Here is a 5,964-nt window from a genome sequence, read left to right as displayed (position 1 = left end):
CATCCCGGTCACCCCGTCACGGACAAGCTAGACGACCTGCTCGACCAGCACCTTGACATGTGCCTTCTCTTCCGGAACTACCTTCAGGGAGGTGGGCTTCTCCACTCAAGCCAAAGAAAAAGGAGGAAGTCCAGTCGACTGGCCTGGGGTCGGCTGATCCTTGCAGTATAACCAAGTTGACTGCCAGCCCCAGACCGAGTCGGGAATAATCATGGCTGGGAAAGTACTCTTGCTCCTCATCTGGATCACTTGTGTCCTCTCGTCACTCGACTTGGCCTTTTTGACCGACTGGGATCAGCAGGTGAAGATGTGTTTGAAAAGGCCCCAGTGCGGTCGACAACCCAAGAAGTTTTTGCACATCGACACAAAAGCGGTAAGATATACTATAGTGTTTGGGGTGAAATGGTGGAGTTGAGCCCCAAAGAATTTCAAAAAACCCCGGAAGAAAGGATGGGAGCAGTGAGAATCCGCGATCTACTTGAGTGGCGAGAACACACTCACCCTCCCTCGGCTGCAGTTCGGTCTCATCCCCCGGGAGCCGTGCTGACTTGTGGGGGATCAGTCCCCCCTCCACCAGGTTATCGAGGTCGTCCTGGGTGATTGTCGAGCAGATCCAGTCGCCCTGGATCCAGCCCGCCGGCAGGCCAGATCTCGACGAGGATCCGCCCCGGCTGGTCCGCTTGCCCTTCGCCTTCGCTGTCGCCTTCTTCACGCGTTCCAGCGCCACCGTCCTCTCCTTCCCCATGGCGGTGGGTCGAGCTCGAGTAAAGGTCTGGCGATGAGGGCGGAAGCGAGCGTGGTGGAGAGATTGAGAGGAGAAGAAGAGAGAATGGGAGCGCACGGGGCAGAGGCCTGGTCCGAGGCCTTTTATAAGGCCGTCATCCGAGTGACTGACGAGTGGACCCAGGCGATCTAAACAAATCCTGCAACAGTCGTGCGCGCAATACGTGGCGAAAAAGGTGGCGCGAGGATCGAGGAGACTTTCCTAATCCATCCCGATAACCTCGTTTCCGTCCGTCTGGCGCGCTTCCCAAAATTCGAATCCCGCGAGATCCGCGGAGAGTAGAACAACCTGTCAGACTGAAGACAAACATCCTTTGCATCATCATTCGGAATTCTACCATGAAAATTCACTCGACAAAAACAAAGAATGGACCACGGCGACTGAGAAAGGAGTCGACGTCGTCACCTCAACTCATTGTTCCAGAACAGGATATACTCGTAACAAAAAGAATGGGTCAAAAGTGTTCCCAACTCCTTCCCCACTCAAACCCTGAGCCATTCGGGGGCTAATGATGAAGCTATGTACCTAGGGTAGGGTCATGAATCTGTCCGACATACCCTCCCCAAGGACATCTCTGCAAAGAATCACAAGCAGTCGAAGAGAAACCAGCGTCCACTCGACCTTGAAGATGTGCTCACTCGACCACCTTGAAGACACTCGACCACTAGAAGATGAGAAACTCTCCACTCTGCAACGGTCAAGACTTAAACCATAGCTTTATGGGCATTTATGACACTTTACTACAGACGTTACCAGTAACACCCCTCCTTTATGAACATTGAACCCTGTGTAACGGAGGGGAGCTGGGGTCCTGGCCCACTCTATATAAGACACCCCCCTCCTCTGGGATAAGGGTTCGCACTTTTGTAAACTCACACACACAAATAATCCAGTCGACTGCCTCAGGGCACCGAGATATAGGGCTATTACTTCCTCCGAGAAGGGCCTAAACTCGTAAAACTCGTGCGTACAACTCCTCCATACCTAGGATCTTGCCTCCTCATACTTACCCCCCATTCTACTGTCAGTCTTAGATCCACGACACCCACTATTTGGGACACTTGGGATTACCATCCTACCCCCGACCCACAGTAGGTCCGAAATTTAAGAGGGGGGAAAACTTTGTACTTTCCCCAAATTTCAAACAAGCGCGTCCCATCTTGTGTTCAAAAATCCAAAAACAAGCGCGTCCCAGACCGAAACATGGTTCCCCCCCACCCGTCTGATTCCCCATTCATACTCCGTGGGCGCCAAAACTACCTCTGCACTAGCCGTGAAACCCCGGCGTCCTCCGTCCGCCACCCCATCCCACCCATCAACCGCCACCCTCCTCCATCACGCCGGAGCCGATACCCCGATGTCGTCGTCCACCGCAACCTCAACCGCAATGCCCTCCACGTGTAACGCCCACGATGCGGCTATATCTCCCACGTGTCGAAGCACGACTTAGAGGCATAACCGCATTGTAAGAAATGTCGCAAGAGTGGTAATCTTCACACAACCCATGTAATACATAAGGGAAAGAGATACATAGTTGGCTTACAATCGCCACTTCACACAATTACATGAATAAAGCATTACATCATCCAGATACAAACAAGGTCCGGCTACAGAACCAAAATAGAAGAAGACTACCCCAAATGCTACACAGATCCCCCGATCGTCCCGACTGGGCTCCACTACTGATCAACTAGAACGAAACAACACAAAGGACAAGATCTTCATCGAGCTCCTCCTTGAGCTTGGTTGCGTCACCTGCTCGGTAACATCGACACCTGCAAGCTGGTTTTGGGAGTATCTGTGAGTCACGGGGACTCAGCAATCTTACACCCTCGCGATCAAGACTATTTAAGCTTATTGGTAAGGTAAAGGTATGAGGTGGAGCTGCAGCAAGCGTCTAGCATATTTGGTGGCTAACATACGCAAATGAGAGCAAGAAGAGAAGGCAAAAGCTCGGTCGAACAACTATGATCAAGAAGTGATTCTAGAACAACCTACGTCAAGCATTACTCCAACACCGAGTTCACTTCCTGGACTCCACCGAGAAGAGAGCATCATGGTTACACACGCGGTTGATGTATTTTAATTAAGATCAACTTCAGGTTTTCTCCAACCGAACATTAACAAATTCCCATCTGCCCATAAGCGCGGGCACAGCTTTCAAAAGTTCAAATCCCTGCAGGGGTGTCCCAACTTAGCCTGTCACAAGCTCTCACGGTCAATGAAGGATATTCCTTCTCCCAAGACAGTCCGATCAGACTCGGCATCCCGGTTACAAGACATCCTCGACAATGGTAAAACAAGTCCAGCAAAGCCACCCGAATGTGCCGACAAATCCCGATAGGAGCTGCACATATCTCGTTCTCAGGGCACACTCAGATTGTCCAAACTTCCGGTAGGCCAGCCCAGAGTTGCCCCTGGTGGCCACCGGCAGCTGACAGGTTGGACCAACACTCAGAGGAGCACTGGCCCAGGGGGATAAAATAATGATGACCCTTGAGTCTGCAGAACCCAAGGGAAAGAAAAGGCTAGGTGGCGAATGGTAAAACCAATGTTGGGCATTGCTGGAGGAGTTTTATTCAAGGCGAACTGTCAAGGGGTTCCCATTATAACCCAACCGCGTAAGGAACGCAACATCCGGGAACATAACACCGATATGACGGAAACTAGGGTGGCAAGAGTGGAACAAAACACCAGGCATAAGGCCAAGCCTTCCACCCTTTACCAAGTACATAGATGAATTAAGTAAATAAGATATATTGTGATATCCCAACAAATATCCATGTTCCAACAAGGAACAAGCTCCAATCTTCACCTGCAACTAACAACGCTATAAGAGGGGCTGAGCAACAGGGTAACCTAGCCAAACAACGGTTTGCTAGGATAAGGTGGGTAAGAGGCTTGGCTTAACAAGATGGGAGGCATGATAAGCAAGTGATAGGTATCGTAGCATAGTCATAGCAAAAGAGCGAGCAACTAGCAAGCAAAGGTAGAAGTGATTTCGAGGGTATGGTCATCTTGCCTGAAATCCCGCAAGGAAGAAGAACGTGTCCATGAAGAAGACAAATGGACATAGTCGAACGGGTCCTCAAAAACGCGACGTTAACGGAACCAACCCGAAGAAGCAACACCGGAAAGAAGCACACAACATAGTAAACAACCAACACATAAGCATGGCACGATGCGCAAACATGTATGATGCATGTCCGGTTTAATGAGGCATGGCATGGCAAAGTGCACAAACAACCTAACAAATTAAGAGGAGCTCAATCTGCAACGAGTTGCATATTGATGGAACACCACGTGACTTATTTAGTTATCTCTCATTTATGTACCCAACAATATTAAATGTTTTTAGCATGGCAAGAGGTGAAGCATAATGAAACTATCTATCTAGGCAAGTTTAAAAGGGGCCGGAAGCACCGAACAACAATTCCAGTAAATCCCCATATGCAAATATTAGGTTTGGTACTGTTCTGCCCTAAACACAATTTTAGAGTTGTTAAACATGCAAAGTAAAGCCATCATGATAATCTAGGCATTTTTCTAAACCATTTACATATAAAAATTATTTAAAACCAAGCTATGGTTATTTAGTTATGAAATAAATCATTTTAACATGGCATAGGGGCAAATTTAACCAAACAACATTTTAAAAATTTCAAACTGGATGAAAGTTGCATATTATTAAACTAGACAAAATTATAAGCAACTTTCATATATAATTTCTTTAGATCTGATGCACGGTTGTGAAGTTATTAAATGCATGAAGAACAGGGGCTTTTATGTGAAACAGTAATTCACTGGATAAATAGATAAAACGCCAGGCAGAAGAAAAAAACATGTCTGGGCTGAACTGAAGTGAATTGGGCTGGGAGAGCTGCTCACGTTCGGCCTGAGGTGGCGTGGCTGGGCCGACAAGGAAACGGGCCGGCTCACTGGCGCTGGGCCTTGGCAAGAGGCATTGGATCCAGTCCACGAGCGAGGCAGAGGGGAGCACTGATGATGCTCGCGCGGTCAACGAAGCAGAGGAAACACGCGGGGCTTGGCACCGGGTTCGTCTTCCTCGCATGCTTACACACAGAAGAAGGAGGAGGCCGGGGATGGACTTGGCGGCGCTGGGATGATGCGAGACGGGAAGGAGAGGGCACACGGCGGCTCCGGTCGCCGGCGGGTGGGCGCGGAACTTGATGAAGCGGAGGCAGCGGCGAGGAGAAGGATTCCGGCGAGGGTGATGTTCCTCCTGTGGACGCATCAGAGAGAGAGAGGGAGACGTGTGAGAGATAGAAAGTGAAGGGAAAGGAAGAAACAGGGGCACGGGCGTGGCTTGGCTCACCGGAGCTTCGCCATAGATGTGCAGGCATGGCGGCGCTGCTTGAGGATGTGCAGGCGACGGGGATGGTTCGTGGCGATGGCAGGACGCAAAGGAGGGCGGCAACTTGGCGCCATAGATGACGATGGGGAGGCACGAAGGAGGAGGTCATGGGGTCGAGGACGACGGATCCGTCCGTCCCCATGGTGGATCCGCGCGCGAAACAGGAGCTGCTGGTGCCCGAAGCCTCCTGGACACCATGGCGGCCTACCTGGGAAGTCTCTGCGAGGTCCAAAACGACATGAGGAGCGAAGAGGAAGAGAAAAATGGAAAGGGCACGGGGCGGCGCTGTCCCTGGAGGTGGTTGCCGGCAGCGGCGCTGGTCGTCGGGCGAGGAACGAGGCCGCGGAGGAGCTTCGGGGGCCGGTGGTGCATGGGTTGTTAGGGCCTCGGGCGCTCGGGGCTGCAGGAGGTGGACGAGGGAATCAGGGGAGGCGCAGGATGGAGGGGGAGATCGACAAGATTTTTGAATCGGGGACGCACAAACTGATTGGATGGGGATCGATCTTTAGGTGGGAGATGCAGTGTAGCGGCGGCGGCAGGGACAAACCCCCTAGATTTTAGGGTTTGTCCAGATTTAGACTAGGAGTCTTTTATATATGGAAAGACGGGGGAAGTTTAGGGTAGATTCGGACCCTTCGATCGAAATCGGGCGGTTGAGAAAAATAGACTGGTTGAGTGCAAAACTAAACCGAAGGTAATTGGGGAACTAGGTATAGCGCGATTTGGTCCCTCCGATCAAAATCGGATGGGCCGAGATAACTAGGTTGGGAAGTCCAATAAACAAAACGGAGATGTTTTGTAGACG

General features: G+C 50.9%; 1 long non-coding RNA gene across 1 annotated transcript; it reads right to left on the bottom strand.

Annotated features, from left to right (window-relative positions):
* Positions 1-2,307: 2,307 nt before the first annotated feature.
* Positions 2,308-5,701, bottom strand: LOC147978974 (uncharacterized). The gene is made up of 3 exons (XR_015599660.1): positions 5,121-5,701; positions 3,807-5,027; positions 2,308-2,566 (listed from the first exon to the last, which is right to left on the bottom strand). It is a non-coding gene; the product is annotated as an uncharacterized LOC147978974 (long non-coding RNA).
* Between the last annotated feature and the right edge of the window lie 263 nt (positions 5,702-5,964).

The sequence above is a fragment of the Triticum urartu genome, chromosome 3A, assembly GCF_056163025.1.
Source record: "Triticum urartu cultivar PI428250 chromosome 3A, HENAU_Tu73, whole genome shotgun sequence".
NCBI lineage: Eukaryota > Viridiplantae > Streptophyta > Magnoliopsida > Poales > Poaceae > Triticum > Triticum urartu.
The sequence above is the reverse complement of the archived record's forward strand: the minus strand, read 5'-3'. Positions and strand labels throughout refer to the sequence as shown.